Raw genomic sequence first — 20,029 nt, forward strand, 5'->3', positions numbered from 1 at the left:
ACTTTGGGAGGCCGAGGCGGGCGGATCACGAGGTCAGGAGTTCGAGACCAGCCTGGCCAACATGGAGATACCCCATCTCTACTAAAAATTAGCCGGGTGTGTTGGCACATGCCTGTAATCCCAGCTACTCAGGAGGGTGAGGCAGGAGAATCGTTTGAATCCAGGAAGCGGAGGTTGCGGTGAGCCAAGATCACACCATTGCACTCCAGCCTGGGCAACAAAAGCAAACTCCGTCTCAAGAAAAAAGTTGATTATTTTCTGAAGAAAGTAAGGAAGCAGGTTATAAGCATATACGGAAGGAAAGCATACCAGGGAGAGAGAACAGCAAGTGCAAAAGTAAGGTAGAACCATATTTAACTGCTCAAGCAACAATAAGAACATCAGCCCTGCAGAGGGAGTGGGGAAACAATTCATGATGCCCCTGCTGTAAGAATGAATGGGGGCTAGATCCACACATGGGCACTGTGTGGATTTAAGCCATTGCTCTAAATTAAAAGTGAAACCGTTTTGGGTTTTTAGGCAGTGGGGTTCATGATCTGTCATTTTAAGAAGCTCCATGTTGATAATAGACAGAAGAAGTATAAGCATAGTTTGGAGACTATAATCTGGGTTGCAAATGAGGGAGGCTTAGATGTGGGTAGTAGCAGCGAAGGAGTTGAAAAAAAGTCAGTGCTGATTATATTTTGAAGGTAGAGTCAACAGAATTTGATCATAAATTGAATATATGCTGTAAAGAATACATTCAAGACTCAGTTAAATATGTCTAGCCTGGGTAGATGGAAATACAGAGTTGCCACTTACTGAGATACAGAAAGCTGTGGGATGAACAGCTTTCGTGGAGAATATTAGAAATTTAATTTTAGACATATTATGTTTAAGATACTTATCTCCAAGTGGGGATGTAAAGTCATCAGTCACATTTATTATTCTAGGGTTCAGGGAAGAGATCCAGCCTGGAGACATAAATTTGTAAGTTGTTGGCATATTGGTAGAATTTAAGGCCATGAGACTAGAGGAGATCAACACATACAGAACTGAGGTAGAAAACAGAAAATGTCTAAGGACAGAGCTCTGGAAATTTCACATTTTAAAATCAGAGCGACTAGAAGTAACAGAAAGAGCTGTCTGTGAAATAAAAGGAAAAAGTATAGAGTGTGGTGTGTTCTGAAAGCCAAGAATCAAGCAATGATCAATTGGGTCAAATGCTGCTGATAGTTCAAGGTGAAACGGGACAGTAGCATCAAGGGAAGGTTTTGCATTTACAATAAGATGACGGCATGTTTGTGAGTTGAAGGGAAATAGTCACTAGAAAGAAAACAACAGGATGCAGGAGAGGCAATGGTTAACTGCTAGAGCTATGTCTTTGAGTAGCCAAGAGGGGATGGGACCTTGAGAGTTGTTGCCTATGCCTATATTTCCTTGGCCTAGGCCAAGGCTTGTTGGAGTTCAAAATACTTGTTGGCAGACTAATTTCTTCCACAGGTAAAAAAAAAAAAAAAAATCAATAAGATGATAAGACAAAAAAGAACTCTTTAGAAAATAAATTCATTATCTACTACTTTCCAGGTATATGAACAAATTCGTTCAGCTTCCTTGGGATGCAGAGGTTAAAAACATCATTGTATTTTCCCCCAATATCAGGGCACAAATTCTCCTATAGAACATAATGTAATTTTAACAAAAATGATGCATTTTTCTAACTAGTTATTCATGATACTATAAATATATAAAGCTAATCACCATTATGTTGAGTACTGTTACACAAGTTGATGAATATTAATTACTAATTAGTATGCATCTAGATTTCAGTGTTCACATGGAACATCCACATAAAAGGATAAAACAAAAATCCATACCAGAAATGGAATTACTTTTTTTATTACCTAATTTTATCAAACTCCAGCCCCACTATAATTTCTGTCTCAAATGCAGATTTCTTCTTCGTTTTATTCTTATCTGATTGATCACATTGAAATGAAAAAGAGTAATGTTACTGCATCTTAAAATGGCTATTTTGCCATGGTAAATATTCAGTAATAAATGTTTACTTCTATGGCTATTTTGGCATCTGGAAAAAGGTGGGAATTTTTTTTTTGTTTTTTTTTTTTTTTTTTGTAATATCTCCACATTGCTGAAATCCTTCTGGCCCACTCTAAAGGGATCTATAAAAGCCTTTCACGAGAAAAAGCACTACTAAAAATCTCTACAGGTCTAGAGCACTTTATAGCTTTTAAAGTGTTTGTAAATAATATCCTCTCTGTTGATTGGATCTTCATAACTTTCCTGGGCCTCAGGAGCCAGCCAAAGAGAGTCTGAGAGCAGCTGTTAGTGTAGGAGCTAAAGATTTATCAAGAGTGCCTGCTTCTGGGGAATTATGCTTTGGAAAGTTAAGTTGAAGTCCTAGGTTGCGGGATAGTTACTGGGATTTGCTTCATCAGCAGCTGTACCAGAGAAGTGAGTGGGTTGTTAATGTAAGATGTCATAGCCAGAAGGGCTCCTGAGAAAGGGAAGCCTGGGCTGGACCCAGGGAGGTATAGGTTGTAAAGAAAAAGGGTCAGATTATCTCCTACTACCTAAATTTTTGTAAGTGGAAGACTCCTAGTGCTGCTCTTAGAAATTGCTTTGGATAAGCGTAATAGGAGGTGGTTTCTTTGTCTCATAAGAGCCTCAAATGTGCTTAACAAAGTGTTCACTACGCTGCTACTGAGTTGTAACTAACATCAAACACTATTTTGTCTCCTGCAATTTCCTCCCTGACATATGGAGATAGTTCTGTGGTATGTTTTACTAATTTTAATTTTGAAAACTTTAACAAAAAATGTTTTAAATGTTGACTCAAAACATTCAAAGAGATTCAATTTTTATTCAGTTTCATGTTTTTTAAAAAGGCTGTAGTCAGATATAAAAGTAGCTAAATGATGTCAGTGAATTTATTCCATAATTTTAAAGTTTTTAAATGAATTTTAAAATGCCAGATTTTTTCCAAGCTGTAAAGGAAGAACCCTAGCGTTTTGATTGTCCATCTTTACGTTCCTGGACAAACATGGTCTGGCTGCTTATTCTGGGAGGAGGCCCAACAATGAGATATATAGACAGACTGGGAAGGAAGGTATTTTATTTCTGCAATGGGTTACAGGAAGAACGTCAGAGTAACTCACCAGACCAACTTAAAGTTATACGTTTTTCTCCAGTCCTTATATACATTTTAAGCTCTATGCCTACATGTGGAAGGTCACCTACAAGTGAAGTGTTTCATTCCATCTATATCTAATCTTTAACTAGGGTCTGGGATCTGGAAAATTTTCTCTAGAGCCTTGGAAAGTTTCTTAATCTTAAGTGGGCCCTGGTATAGGTGTATGTGTAAGAATGCTTTTATTATTCTATCAGACTTTAGGGTCTGAAAAAACCCAGGTGGGGTCTAAATGGGTTTGTATTCACATTCCAGTCCTCCTACTCAGGTACTAGTTTCTCCAGTTCTTTAATGTGTAATTTCCACATTCATCAGAATTATATTAATAGTAAAGGGTTTGTGGAAACTAGTTGCTCTGGCTGCTTATGGACACCTGGCCTGGCACAATTACACATATGGAATACTATTTTTTTCAATGTAACATTTAGGATGCTTATAGAATTTATTTCTTTCTCTCTGTGTGTCTGTGTGTTTTATAAATGTGACTTTAGGAACGATATTTGATCCAAATCATTAATCTATTAATTAAAAATGTGGCTATACTGTAATAGTAAATAAAGTTGGCTTAGAACTGAATTAGTCTTTAGAATGATTATAAAAGTCTTAGCCTGGAACCACACAAAGAGATACTCAATAACTTGTTAGTTTTCTTCAAGCTTCATTAAGTCACAAATCTGCCTTTTTCTACAAGAATTATCTGTGTGTTATAGTAACAGGTCAACTCAAGTCAAGGCAGAGGCCTCCCACCAACTGCATCTTTGCTGCGTAATGTAATAATATTCATGTTCTTCCAAGCCAAATAAGCCCCCTTAATCCATTGACCTCTATTATTTGGCAAATTAAAAAACAAAAACAAACTCCTCCCACAATGCTTTTCCATTTTCTCTCTGAAAAACAAAAGCATAAACAAGAACATGTTCAAGTCACTAAAAGCGTTGCTCAATACTAGCCAATTTCTTGTGAAAATCTTCCCAAAGAAAGCCCAGGAAATTGCAGTCACTTGAACACTTAGAGACTACAATATCTTGTTTGTGACTAAAATGTGTTTACATTTCTGTCTGTCATCTTTTTAGCTATTTTAATTCAGGGAATGCTCTGTTTTATCTCAAAGAAACTAATTTGGAGCCAAGTTCCTTCTATTACATAGTTTTTTTACTCCCTACAGTAGTACATATTCTCCCTAAAATGACTATTTAATAAATAATCTTACTTAAATGACACTACCTAGTGTTTCCCAAAGTTATCTGAAGGTAAGAATCACCCGGAGTGTTCTTTACGATTCAAATTCCTGAGCCCTCAACCCAATGCACTGAATCAGAATTTCCAAGGAAGAAAGCTTTCCAAATGTTTCTTCTCATTAGGAAAGTTTGGGAAACTCTAATTCATCATGGAAAACAGACCTAATCTGCTTTCAGCAAGGCAGAAGGGCTGGGTAAAATTATAGAAAAAATAAATAAAATGTCTATTGACCTCTATTATTTTGCAAATTAAAAAAAACTACCCCCACAATGCAAAAAATGAAAGTTTTCTTTCCAAACTTCACAGGAAACCCTTCAGAGGAAGTTTGAAAAGAAAAAAGTGAGAAAGAATATGTGATCCAGTAAGTTTGTGTGTGCTGGGGATATGGTGGGAAGTTGACATTGCTACTGCTTGGTGAACTTTATTTTCTCTGTGAAAATGGAATATGCAGCCATCTGGCTGAGGGAAAGACAGGGAGCCATCAGGGGCTCAAGGAATATGGTGAAGGTTGGACATATCTGAGAGGAATGGGAAAGGGGACAGGTAAGAAACATAGAGAAGAGTGCAGAGTGACAGTTGAGTACTCTTCTGACAAAGCAACCCAAGAACCTGTACATATTATGATGGATTTATGTTTATATAGTGGCCATGATGGCTCCAGAAAACTAAACAGAATGGCACTTTCCCTAATGAGAGCTAACAGGCATGGCAGGCAGCTTCCAAGATAGCCTCCAATGATTCTTGCTACCTGGCAATTCTCTCCCCTTGTTTGTTGATTGGACTTATTAATTCACTTCTAATTAATATAATATGTCAGACGTAATGGAATATCACTTCCAAGATTAGATTATAAAAAGACTAGAGCCTCCGATTTGGGTCTGTTACTGTCTTTTAGATTGTTCATTCTGGGGGAAGCCAGCTGCCAGAGAACCCTGTGGAGAGGCCACATGAGCGAGCTTAGCATTGTAATTTTTGAATTCTGGCAACAACTTTGTAGCCATAAAAGTGCATTTTCCTCCGGGCGCGGTGGCTCATGCCTGTAATCCCAGCACTTTGGGAGGCCGAGGCAGGCGGATCACGAGGTCAGGAGATAGAGACCATGCTGGCTAACACAGTGAAACTCCGTCTCTACTAAAAATACAAAAAATTACCTGGGCGCGGTGGCGGGCGCCTGTAGTCCCAGCTGCTCCGGAGGCTGAGGCGGGAGAATGACGTGAACCCGGGGGGCGGAGCTTGCAGTGAGCCGAGATCGCGCCGCTGCACTCCAGCCCAGGCGACAGCGAGACTCTGTCTCAAAAAAAAAAAAAGTGCACTTTCCAACTCCAGTTGAGTCTTCAGGTGACAGCATTTCTAATCAACAGCTTGACTGAAACCACACTACAGATGTTGAGCCAGTAATGGCAACGAGCTAAGTTACAACTGGCCTTCCACCCCACAGAAATCATGAGGTCATAAATGTGTGTTGCTGTAAACCACTAAATTCTGAAGTAAGTTGCTATATCACAATAAATAACTCACACAATACGTATGTAAGGACAGAATGAGGAAAACAAAAGAAATGACAAGACATTAAGCCTTAAATATATTGAATATTGTTTGTAATTGTAATTCTATTTCTTTACTTTTAAAAAACATTTTCAGCCGGGCGCGGTGGCTCACGCTTGTAATCCCAGCACTTTGGGAGGCCGAGGAGGGCGGATCACAAGGTCAGGAGATAGAGACCATTCTGGCTAACACGGTGAAACCCCATCTCTACTAAAAATACAAAAAATTACCTGGGCGTGGTGGCGGGCGCCTGTAGTCCCAGCTGCTCCGGAGGCTGAGGCGGGAGAATGACGTGAACCCGGGGGGCGGAGCTTGCAGTGAGCCGAGATCGCGCCTCAGCACTCCAGCCTGGGCGACAGAGGGAGACTCCGTCTCAAAAATAAAACTAAAATATATTTAAAAAAAACATTTTCATGGGTGAGTGATAATATTTTTCTATTGCTCATTAAATGTACAATTAAATTTCTTATTTATAAGGCATGTATTATCTTTTTTTTTCTTCAGGTGAAAAAAATTTGGCCTGTTATGCCTTCTGTACTCTCATGTTAAAGCACTGATGAAAACAAACTGCCAGAAACAAAAGTAAGGCATTGATATGTTCTAAATCTTTAATTCTTTATCCATAGCAATAATACTAAGACAATTACCCCTTAGTAAGGACAATTATAAAAATGTGTTTCTTCAGTATACATATTTATCAATTCAAAACATTCAGATTGTCTTGAAACTCCGTCTCTAAAACAGAAGTATTTTTTACTCTGTATTTTAGTCAACCAGTTGATTAATCAAAACTTGTTGTTTTCTATATGCAGTGATGTTTATAACAGTAGTATGTACATGTAAGATATGCACCTTGTTTTCTGTACATTAAAGAAAATGAAATTAATAATTGTCCTCAAAATTTCAAGTCAATAGATAAAAGAAAATTCAGGAATGGCAGGATATATTAATATTTATACACATAGCTCTTCAATCTATCACTTACCTGATTTAGATAATGTGATTTTCTGAACCTTGCCTGAATATTAACAGACTCTCATCCATTACATCAGAGATACTGATTAGATTGGCTTGAGGAATGAGTGGTCTTTATAGAATTATAAGTATTTATTCACTAGCTATTTATATTACCATGATGCCCTTTCTTATGCATCCTATGTGCTCATACGTCTTTGGAAATTATCCTTGACACTTGATTTATGAAATAAAAAACACAGACTTCATAGGGTATATTTTAATAGCGCGTGCACACACACACACACACAGAGAGAGAGAGTTTTGCATTTTAGAATTGTAATTTGTCTGTTGCTACAAAATAATAAAGAGAATTTTTTGTTTATAATAGAGAATATAAAAATATATTTCTTAAAAGTAATCTACTAATTATATAAGCTAACAGAACTTTGAATAGCAGCAGTTTATTTTCTATATATTAATGACAAAAAAGGAGCAATTTATAAAAATTAGAACATCAGTATTTTGAGCAACCAGTTGGAACAAGAAGATGCAACCTTGTGTTCGATTAATCAGTTAAAAATGGTAAAAATGAAAAAGAACCCTTAATTGCAAAAATTAATCTGTGAAAATTATTAATAAGTGGGACAAAAGCTAATCTAATTATATAAGTCTTCTTTAGACAACTGAAGCTGGCAAATTTGGTTTATCAAATATCTACTTGAAAAATATCCTAATTTTCATTTAAGTTAGAATAATCTACTCAGTTGCATTATAAAACAGTATACTGAGTCTTAAACAGTTTCAAAAGATATTTCATATCTTTCATAACTCTTTATAGTTACCTTGCAACATCATTTTAAAATTTTAGAGCTTGGTGAAGTTAATTTATCAAATAACTTGAACAGGGTCAACTGACTTTTGCATCATTTCAGGTGATTTCAGTTTGGAAGAAAGCGATCATATATGTATTCACATGAGCACACACATATACCCAAGTATACACACAGCATATACATATGGACACACAAGACCCCACACACAAGCACACATACACATACCACACATACACACAAGACAGGAGCAGACACCTCAAGTCTCAACACAGGTTGCTTTAGAGCCCAAGGCTTAGCCTAAAGCAGTATGCACCTGCAGGTGACTGTGCCAAATTGGAGAACTGCAGATCCTGTTGGGGACAACTCTGTATTACTCAGGCTTATACCTCCACAATGGAAGAACTCAGACTGTCTATCTACTCACTGCCACTTAAAGAAATGTTAGTAACTATAAAACTCTTCTTTCTTTGAAACAAATTCATACCTCCGTAGGTATGAGGGGGAAGAGAAAAATAGTCAGTGCTCTAGTCTTCCAGGATTCAGTAAAATCTCTTCTCTCAATAATTTCCTTTATAACACTTATATATTGTTATATTTCTTCTAAAAATATATCTAGATAATTTTTGCATTAGATTATTATATCTTTGACTTCTTCACTTTTTATTGTATACCCTGTTTGGAAATTTGTATCTAATGTCATACAACCAGTTAACAATTCTGTTGATATTTCTCAGCTGTGAATCTCTAGCAGTTATATTCATCTCTGTGCTAAACAAAAGGTCTACATTCCCAAACACTTGTTAGAAGCATCCATTGCAAAGTACTGTAAGAATAAGCGATGTAAAAAGGCTAAAACCAAATTATCACCTTGTTTTCCTACTCTTATCCCCCATTCCAATTTTTCTTATATATGACCCTTTTTCTTAATCAGTGGCAAAATATTTGATTCTTCATATTCTTTGAATCTGTGTTTTCTTCTCCAACCTACTGACAATCTTGGTACATGCCTGTGTTATTTCTTACGTTAACTATTTTAATCACCTTCTAAGTGGCCTCTTTTCCTGCAGTATTAGCCCCTTCTGCTTATCCTCCACATTACAAGACAAAATCATTTATCTCAATGCAGATCACAGCATGTCCCTTCCCTACTTGGAAAAGTCTTCAGCAGTCCATCATTATTTTCAGAATAACGTAGAGTGTGACAAATAATTAGTTGTATGATCTTCTCCTTCTGGCTCCCACACATATCTTGCCACGAAAACCAGTTGCTATTTTCTGCATGCAATGTGTGCTCTCACAGAACCCTGAATTCACACACCATGCTCCATTGCCTTGCTTAACCATGTCTTTTTGGGAAAATCAGATCCTGAGGACTCTTTTCAACCCTCCGTATTCCCATTGAGCAAGCGGAGCTCTATGCATTTATCTTCCTGCTTCTATGGCATTTTCAGCATACCATAATTAAAAATTTGTTTTCTATTGGTTTGTACAGGTCTTGAGAAGAGTTATTTTTTTAGGTCGAGGCTGTGTTGATTTTTATTTAAGCCTTTCTCTATACTTATCTTAAAAACAAGTACATAATTGGAGAAATTTATTACTAAGAAAAAGCAAACCATGTAAAATTCAGACATTTAACCATGAGTAAGCCTCTCACATGCAGGCTTTCATTCCCATGCTTTCTCATCTTTCTCTCTCCTGCTTCACCACAGAATTTATTTTATTTTCTCTACTGCTTAACAAGCTTCTGCACATGATGAGGTGCATGGGGTCATGGTTTCATTATGTTATTATTGTTGAGGCTCAGAAAGCAATACCCCAATATGAAGGCCTCAGCATCAGTCTAAGAAGCACAAGTTTTTCTCTGCTCTCCATCTCTCAGTTTCATTCTCCCCTGAGGCCAGCCGTAGAAACTAGAATCCCTGTTCCCCAAGGGGGATCATACAAACCAGAACCCCTTTTCCCAAAGCCAGCCATAAAACATAAAAATATTACTCTAATTTTCTTTTTGCTCCATCTGTGTAAAAACTGGTCATAAAGAAATGATCTGATCTACCTCGTTTGACTATAGGTCATAAGACCCTTATTCCAGAGAGATTCCTGCCCCACATCCAGAGGGAAGGAGGCATGCTCAGAGAGGCCAAGAATCTGAACAGACAGACCTTGCTGAGTTTTCCCATTTAGTCTATGAGCATTAGGCCACACTCTTGTGAAAGGAAAATATCTTGGGCCCCTAAAATCACTAAGGAAAACTCAAGCTGGAAACTGCTTAGAATCAACCTGCTTCCCATTCTATTCAAAGTTAGCCCTCTGCTCACTGGGATAGATGCATATCTGATTGCCTCCTTTGGAAAGGCTAATCAGAAATTTATCTGTGACCTGGAAACTCCCTCCCCGTTTCGAGTCTTCCTGCCCTTGCTTCAAGATGTCCTGCCTTTCCAGACTAAACCAATGTACTTATTACATATATTGATTGATATCTCATGTCTCCCTAAAATGTATAAAATCCAACTGTGCCCCCACTACGTTGGGGTGTCATCAGGACTTGCTGAGGCTATGTCACAGTTAAATCCTCAACCTTGGAAAAGTAAACTTTCTAAATTAACTGAGACCTGCCTCCAATTTTCTGGGTCCATGCTCTCTTGTCCAATAATATTCTACATGGCTGTCTATACTTTGTTGAAGCCAAGCATAAAAATGGAAAATTGCCCTTGTATCTTTGGTCCTACCCTCTAAAGGTGTAACTACCCAACAGGTTCACCTTCCCCACTGCCTAGACAGAGCCAATTTATCAAGACAGGGGAATTGGAATTGTGAAAGGCTAATTCACACAGAGCCAGCTGTGCGGAAGACTAGGGTTTTGTTTTTACTGAAATCAGTCTCCCTGAGCATTCAAGGATGGGAATTTTTAAAGATAATTTGCCGGGTAGGGGCTTGGGAAGTGGGAAGTGCTGATTGGTCAGGTTGGAGATGGAATCATAGTGGGGTTGTAGTGAGGTTTTCTTGCTGTCTTCTGTTTCTGGGTGGGAATGGCAGAACTGGTGAAGGCAGATTACAGGTCTGGGTGGTGTCAGCAGATCCAGCTAGTGCAAGGTCTGCAAAATATCTCAAGCACTGATCTTATGTTTTACATTAGTGATGTTATCCCCAAGAGCAATTTGGGGAGGTTCAGACCCTTGCAGCCAGAGGCTGTATGACCCCTAAAATGTAATTTCTAATCTTGGAGTTAATTTGTTAGTCCTACAAAGACAGATTGGTCCCAAGGCAAGAAGGGGGTCTTTTTGGGAAAGGGCTATAATTAATTTTGTTCCAGAGTCAAACTGTAAACTAAATTCCTTTCCCAGGTTAGTGCGGCCTATGCCCAGGAATGAACAAGAACAGCTTAAAGGTCAGAAGCAAGATGGAGTCCATTAGGTCTATCTCTTTCGCTGTCATAAATTCCTCAGTTATAATTTTTGCAAAGATGGTTTCAAAGGCTCCCATGTATACATGTTAAATGTATTTGTGTGCCTTTTCTCCTATTAACCTGCCTTTTGAGAGTTGATTTTCCTGTGAACTTTCAGAAGGCCAAGGGGAAAGGTCTTGCTTGGCCCCCACGTTACGAAAATGCAAGATCCCAAAGCAAAAGATTTATTCTCCAGGTCTATTAAAAAAAAAAAGATTCTCAGAGAACAGGCATATTGGTTTTCTTGTGCCATATGCTCACCCTTGAACTTGTCACTGCAGTCAGGAAAACTTGGTCCTAGGATTGATTGTTCCTGACACACATCCCTCCAGGAATGTGTCTTCTGTGCTAGTTTCAACCTTCCTCTGCAACAGGTTATGCTGAAAGATGCTATGATTATCAGTAACAGTTTTTTCTTCTGAAGCTTCCATTGGATTCACCTAAACAAAGTAGAAAAGATTAGTTACTGAAAAGGAGGATCCTCCATCTTCAAAGATAGTAGTGCTTCTAATAGGTACCTTCTTTCCTACTGAGTTCAGTGAAATGTTGGAAGAACTCACATTCCTTTCAATCCTGTGAACTTTTGAATATTGTCTATCTAGTGGGACAAAGGCATCCCTCACACATTAGCAGTGTTTCTGTCTTTTGACAAAGTGCTGTTAATGTTTCTTTCATTCTGTTTAAGATTTTATCTATTCAAGGTGATGAAGGCATTTTTAAAATGCCTTTAAAAGGTGATGAAGGCATTAACATGGTTGCTTGGTTTGGGATTTAAAGTAAAAACTACATCTTTAATACAAAGTATGACTTCAAAGACGATAATTATGGTGTTATATGTGTGTCCAAGTGCCAGGGAAACAATAAGTATTTCAATAGTGAAAAACAATTTTCCTCAAGTAATGCCATTTATAAATAGAGCAATTGTATAATGAATTAGAACTGCATGAAAATAATTTGTAAAAAGAAGGCAGCAAATAAAGTATTTATCAAAGATCTGAAATTTTAAATGTATAATTATTCATTGTCCAGTGTTTCTTGGAAAGATTATTGTAGCTGCCTAAAGGAAAAGGAACATTAAAATGCAGGTGAGTTCTCAATAATAGGTATTAAAGTTGTAGTTTCTATATTTAAAACCATTAGGGTATCTTTATATTAGTGGACAGTTTCAGAAAGGCAGTAATGACTTCCAATTAAGAGTTCAGTCTGGCTGGGCATGGTGGCTGACGCCTGTAATCGCAGCACTTTGGGAAGCTGAGGCGGGCAGATCACCTAAGGTCAAGAGTTTGATAGCAGCCTGGACAACATGGCAAAACTCCATCTCTACTAAAAATACACAAAAAGAAAAAAAATTTAGCCCGGCGTGGTGGCAGGTGCCTATAATCCCAGCTACACAGGAGGCTGAGGCAGGAGAATCCCTTGAACCTGGGAGGCGGAGGTTGCAATGAGCTGAGATCACACCACTGCACTCCAGCCTGGGCGACAGAGTGAGACTCTGTCTCAAAAAAAAAAAAAAACAACAAACAAACAAAAAAACAGTCTAAAGCATGCCTGGCTTTAATTTCAAGTCTACTACAACCTTCTTTGGTTTGCAAATCAAAGTCAAGGTTGCCAATGATGCCGCCCTCTAGCTAAAGAAGGACTCTCAGTACACTTTATCTTCTAGAGTCAAATGTTCTATAGCGCTTGGTTTCCTCCCATGACTTGTAGCAAATACACCTGACAATTACCATGCCAGGAGGAAACAGGTTTACCACATTGTTTGAAGGTCAGCTTTAGATTCTCTTTTATTTTTTAAAAATTTATTTCTGTCTTTAATTGACAAATAATAATCATACATACAATATGTATGGGGTAAAATGTGGTGTTTTGACATATCTGTACAAATGTAGAAAGATGAAATCAAGCTAATTAACATATTCGTCACCTCTCCTCATCATTTTTTTTCATAGTGAGAACATTTAATGTTTGTCTCCACTGTTCCATGCAGTCAATTACCTAATATATCTTTAATTCACTCTAGATAATGCTATCCAAGTTGATGCATCAAATAGCTAAGACCTTTCATTTTAGAGCCACAGTGGGATTTTCAGTGTTCCCAGTGTTAGGAGGGGACACCATGGCTGTCCCATAGCTCATGTTTCCACATGGGAACATGACTTGTACTTTGAGCCATGTTTTGCTTATTGCTTCTCAGGGGAGAAGGAGTCATTTTTCGAATAGGTGTAACACTTTATTTTTGTGGCTCCACTTTTTCTTTCCTCCTGTTGGCTTGTATACATGTATGTGCATGCATGTGTGTAAGACCATAGCTATTTGCATCAAGGTGCACTGTAGTTTGCTGTCTCTGAAGGTGGTAGCATTATTGGAATAGGCTATACCTATGTGGCAGAGTCTTGAATCTATTTTTGATGGGGGCAGGGATATGGAAGCTACATTGACATTTACAAATAGAGCAATTGTATAATTATATGGTAAATCTTGGCAATAATTTGGCATTTTTATCTTTAACTGCTGAACCCTTGTTTTTTTTTATTTTATTTTATTGTAATTGTACTTTTAACTTTTAGGGTACATGTGCACAATGTGCAGGTTTGTTACATATGTATACATGTGCCATGTTGGTGTGCTGCACCCATTAACTCGTCATTTAGCATTAGGTATATCTCCTAATGCTATCCCTCCCCCGTCCCCCCACCCCACAACAGTCCCCGGAGTGTGATGTTCCCCTTCCTGCGTCCATGTGTTCTCACTGTTCAATTCCCACCTATGAGTGAGAACATGCGGTGTTTGCTTTTTTGTCCTTGCAATAGTTTACTGAGAATGATGATTTCCAGTTTCATCCATGTCCCTATAAAGGACATGAACTCATCATTTTTTATGGCTGCATAGTATTCCATGGTGTATATGTGCCACATTTTCTCCACATGATTATCTCAATAGATGCAGAAAAGGCTTTTGACAAAATTCAACAACCCTTCATGCTAAAAACTCTCAATGAATTAGGTATTGATGGGACGTATCTCAAAATAATAAGAGCTATCTATGACAAACCCACAGCCAATATCATACTGAATGGGCAAAAACTGGAAGCATTCCCTTTGAAAACTGGCACAAGACAGGGATGCCCTCTCTCACCATTCCTATTCAACATAGTGTTGGAAGTTCTGGCCCAGGCAATTAGGCAGGAGAAGGAAATAAAGGATATTCAATTAGGAAAAGAGGAAGTCAAATTGTCCCTGTTTGCAGATGACATAATTGTATATCTAGAAAACCCCATCGTCTCAGCCCAAAATCTCCTTAAGCTGATAAGCAACTTCAGGAAAGTCTCAGGATACAAAATCAATGTACAAAAATCACAAGCATTCTTATACACAATAACAGACAGAGAGCCAAATCATGAGTGAATGAACTCCCATTCACACTTGCTTCAAAGAGAATAAAATACCTAGGAATCCAACTTACAAGGGACGTGAAGGACCTCTTCAAGGAGAACTACAAACCACTGCTCAATGAAATAAAAGAGGATACAAACAAGTGGAAGAACATTCCATGCTCATGGGTTGGAAGCATCAATATAGTGAAAATGGCCATACTGCCCAAGGTAATTTATAGATTCAATGCCATCCCCATCAAGCTACCAATGACTTTCTTCACAGAATTGGAAAAAACTACTTTAAAGTTCATATGGAACCAAAAAAAAGCCTGCATAGCCAAGACAATCCTAAGCCAAAAGAACAAAGCTGGAGGCATCACACTACCTGACATCAAACTATACTACAAGGCTACAGTAACCAAAACAGCATGGTACTGGTGCCAAAACAGAGATATAGATGAATGGAACAGAACAGAGGCCTCAGAAATAACACCACACATCTAAAACCATCTGATCTTTGACAAACCTGAGAAAAACAAGAAATGGAGAAAGGATTCCCTGTTTAATAAATGGTTCTGGGAAAACTGGCTAGCCATATGTAGAAAGCTGAAACTGGATCCCTTCTTTACACCTTATACAAAAATTAACTCAAGATGGGTTAAAGACTTAAATGTAAGACCTAACACCATAAAAACTTTAGAAGAAAACCTAGGCAATACCATTCAGGACATAGGCTTGGGCAAGGACTTCATGTCTAAAACACCAAAAGCAATGGCAACAAAAGCCAAAATAGACAAATGGGATCTAATTAAACTAAAGAGCTTCTGCACAGCAAAAGAAACTACCATCAGTGTGAACAAGCAACCAACAGAATGTGAGAAAATATTTGCAATCTACCCATCTGACAAAGGGCTTATATACAGAATCTACAAACAACTTAAACAAATTTACAAGAAAACAGACAACCCCATCAAAAAGTTGGCAAAGGATATGAACAGACACTTCTCAAAAGAAGTCATTTATGCAACCAACAGACACATGAAAAAATGCTCGTCATCACTGGTCATCAGAGAAATGCAAATCAAAACCACAATGAGATACCATCTCACACCAGTTAGAATGGTGATCATTAAAATGTCAGGAAACAACAGATGGTGGAGAGGATGTGGGGAAATGGAAATGCTTTTACGTTGTTCGTGGGAGCGTAAATTAGTTCAATCATTGTGGAAGACAGTGTGGTGATTCCTCAAGGATCTAGAACTAGAAATACCATTTGACCCAGCAATCCCATTACTGGGTATATACCCAAAGGATTATAAATCATGCTACTATAAAGACACATGCACAGGTATGTTTATTGCAGCACTATTCACAATAGCAAAGATGTGGAACCAGCCCAAATGCCCATGAGTGATAGACTGGATTAAGAAAATATGGCACATATATGCAATGGAATACTATGCAGCCCTAAAAAAGGATGAGTTCATGTCTTTGCAGGGACATGGATGAAGTTGGAAACCATCATTCTCAGCAAAGTATCACAAGGACAGAAAACCAGACGCTGCATGTTCTCACTCATAGGTGGGAACTGAACAATGAAAACACATGGACACAGGGCAGGGAACATCACACACCGGAACATGTCGGGGGATGTGGGGCTCGGGAAGGGGTAGCATTGGGAGAAATGCCTAGTGTAAATGACGAGTTGATGGGTGCAGCAAACCAACATGGCACATGTATACTTATGTAACAAATCTGCACGTTGTGCACATATACCCTAGAATTTAAAGTATTAAAAGGAAACAGAAGTGAGCTTTAGGCACATGAAATTTTAGCATAACAATCCCACGCACTTAGAAAACAGAGGTTAAAGTTTGTCTTGACACCTGAATAATCCTATTAATATTTTCTTTCTTTCTTTCTTTTCTTTTTTTTTTTTTTTTTTTTTTTGAGATGGAGTCTTGCTCTGTTACCCAGGCTAGAGTGCAGTGGTGCCATCTCTGCTCATTGCAAGCTCCGCCTCATGGGTTCATGCCATTCTCCTGTGTCAGCCTCCCAAGTAGCTGGGACTACAGGCGCCCACCACCACACCCGGCTAATGTTTTTGTATTTTTAGTAGAGACGGGATTTCACCGTGCTAGCCAGGATGGTCTCGATCTCCTGACCTTGTGATCCGCCCTCCTCGGCCTCCCAAAGTGCTGGGATTACAGGCGTGAGCCACTGCGCCTGGCCCCTATTAGTATTTTCTACTCCTTTGGAGAAACAGAAGAGTATGGTCAGAAAAAGGAGCGGGAGAGACTTCCTTTTCTAATGCCAAGGTGTAATAATTGGATGTTAGCTGTCATGGTATACCACAAACTCAAACTGTATTGGTTAGATGAGCCTGGATGCTATAACAAACCTCCACAATTTCAGTGTTTTAAAAGATGGGACTGTATTTCTTCTTCACATAACAATTCATAGGGAAAATCAAAGACCGGAACTCCTTTCATCTTGTGGCTCATCTTTTAGCATTAGAGTTGTCTGCCTTCAACTGGAGAAGAAAGAGAGAGGAAGGCATCCTTACTTCCTGAAAACTTTGGTCTTGAAGTGACTTCGTGTCACTTCTGACCTTCCACTGGTGAGAACATGACCATAGCTGCATGGAAGCATGACCAGAAAATACTGTCCCTGGCTGGGCAACCACTTCCTAATGACAATTTCACACCATGCAATAGGGAATACCAAGATTTGGTGGACAGCCAACCAACTGCCATGCCCACATTTGGCAACTCCCCAAGCAATTCCTAGAGATTTTTTAGTCTGAGCATTTCTCTCCTGGGTGTCTGACATCTATTGCTAACTTCACAGTATCATTCTGACTCGTATTGCCATCTTCAGCTCCTTTCTATAATTGACTACTTGCTGAAATACATCTTGGTGGAAGCTTCTGTTGTTTTCCTCTTAGACATAAACATAGCATCTAGCACTTCACTTCGGAATCTTCATGTAAAAATAGTCATTAAGTTGAAAACAAGAAAAGACACTCCCCAGTGTATCCTTCTTCCCTAACTGGTCAAGGATCCTATTAAATGTCAGGATTATCATTTCAGTAAGAGCAAGAAGCAAGAAGGGTCAAAGTCAGAATAATAAGCTCATCCTTTGATGATCTTTCTTTTATTATTATAGTTTAAATTTAAATCTGAATCTGAAAAAGAAACCTCAGACAAACTCATACCTATAAGATATATGCCCATGAAGTTACATTCAATGTAACATGGTAGAGGGGTCTGTGCAGATGAAGGAGAGGCAGTCCCATCTCTTTATCTTTTGGCCATGTTGGCAAGGGTTATGAGGTTAATTCTGTTTGATTTGCATAGGATGCCAGAACCACCTGCCATCTCCTACTACAACCTGGGGAAATTCTAGAGTAAAGGTTCGTCACTGCCCAGATATTGTAGAGAAATTCTGATACCTGAAGAAAAAACAAGACATATTTAACACATAAAATGTTAAAATAATTTAGGGGAATAAAATGACATTTACTTTCAGACCCAGAGTTCATTATTTTTAATAACTCTTTTTAAATTGAACTTTAAGCAATATAGTTCAGTATGGAAACAGTGTTTTATTTAGGAAAATGTCAGTTCGACTTTATTTCTTCACAGATAGATAATGTTAAAGTTTAATATGTATATATCAAACCCATTGCTAAGGATTTCCAATCAACCTGAGCCTTAGTACATGTAGCAAAATGCTGTCGGTTGCTATGAAAAGATTCTGAGAAACAATGGCAACGACAATTAACATTCTAATCTTGGGATTCAATGTCAACAACTTCAGGGACCAGATTAAACATTAATAATTGATTTCTATCATGAAAGACAGGGAAAATGGCTTCACCTGAAAGTCATTTAAAATGTACTCTCATAGTTCACATGCTCTGAGGAAATGTGTATGCCAATCTTTCAATAAAACATAAAAGATCTCCCTCCTCTTTTTCTCTTTCTTTTCTACATCTGTCAATTTCTTTCTTTCTCTTTCTCATTTTCTCCCTCTCATTATCTCTCTCAAAATATTTTTTAGTTACAGCTTATATGATGGAACACAAAATGTGAAAGTACTCTTCTTCTGTCATATTTTGGTAGTTATATACAGAATGTCACACATTCATATCATCACGATGGGGTGTGTGTGTCTGTGTGTGTGTGTGTGTGTGTGTGATTATCTTAAGATAAATTTAAGGAGCCCTTAGTAAAAGTGTCCATTCATTTTGTTTTAATTAGAAGATTAATTTCATTAATTTAAATGCTGTATGTGAAACTGAAAGTGCCAGCTTTGGTCCCACTATAGGGAGGCGGTGATGCTCACAAAATAAGCACTCAGTCACTTCAGACAGTTAAGACTTGGCTCTTCCATTTGCTAAGTATATGAACTTGGACACTTAATCACTGTGCCTCAGTTGTCTCATCAGATAAAGTAGAAATACTCAGCAACTACCTCCTAAGCTTGTTTTGAGGATTAAATAAGTTAAATACACAAAGCACTTGGGACAATACCTGGAACACACTAGAATTTACATAAATATTTATTCTTTTTCTTCATATAACTACTGCTGCTGTTGGTACTACTGCATGAGTGCCAGACAGCTTCAGGGGAATGCTAGTAGCACCCAATAGCAACTTGAGGCAAAATAGAGTGGAAATTAATGTTCCACGGAAGAAACCAGTAATAAGAAATTACCCAAGAAAATATGAATAATTCAGTCCAGTTTCAGGGTATAGAACCAATGGAAAGAGGGAGAAAGATTAAGAAATTTCCAAAATATGAATTCCAGACAAATAAAATAATAATCTTATAGCAGGACCATATTAAGAGTTGTATCTATAAACAAGTTCAGTGAGGACAGAACCACCTAGCTACCAGTACATGAAATAAATAGAGAACATGACCCTGACAAATAGGCTCTTGTCAGCTGTCTCTGGTAGTAATGGTGATGGAAACAGGGAACTCACATTTTTCTGGATTGTGACAAAAGGGTCCATTATGCAGGCTCTGTAGGCAGCCTGATTTTTCCTTGGAGGGATTTAATGGTAGAGAAGAACACACACCTGCAAACTTCACTTTGCCCCCTTGGTTCTTCATTTGTTCTGGGCCATGGTTAAGAAGCTGAATTTCCTTGGAGTTCCCTTTTGAAAATGTAGGGTGAAATTAAGATAAAAAGCTACTGACAGAAGGAAAAGAGGCCAGGATAAATTGGGAATAATCGGTAAACTGTTTTCTGAGATGACTTTGGATGAAGGTAAGAAGAACCCATTCCATTCCTCTTTCTCATGTTGTTTGTAGAAAGAGCTGCATTTAAAAGACATTTCTATTACTAAACAAAGGGAAAACTTAGAGTAGAATCTGTTTCAATAATCAATTTTCAAAACTACATATTTAGGGAGGAAAAAAAGGCTAGAAACACATCA

At 38.1% G+C, this 20,029-nt stretch overlaps 1 long non-coding RNA gene across 1 annotated transcript in view; it reads left to right on the forward strand.

Annotated features, from left to right (window-relative positions):
• Window positions 1–6,129: 6,129 nt before the first annotated feature.
• LOC134732734 (uncharacterized) overlaps window positions 6,130–20,029 on the forward strand; it is a 30,268-nt gene continuing 16,368 nt past the window's right edge. Inside the window, exons 1-2 of the long non-coding RNA XR_010116217.1 lie at window positions 6,130–6,391; window positions 6,479–6,556. This is a non-coding gene — a long non-coding RNA (uncharacterized lncRNA). The remainder of the gene's footprint in view (window positions 6,392–6,478; window positions 6,557–20,029) is intronic.

Source organism: Symphalangus syndactylus, chromosome 16, assembly GCF_028878055.3.
Source record: "Symphalangus syndactylus isolate Jambi chromosome 16, NHGRI_mSymSyn1-v2.1_pri, whole genome shotgun sequence".
Taxonomy (NCBI): domain Eukaryota; kingdom Metazoa; phylum Chordata; class Mammalia; order Primates; family Hylobatidae; genus Symphalangus; species Symphalangus syndactylus.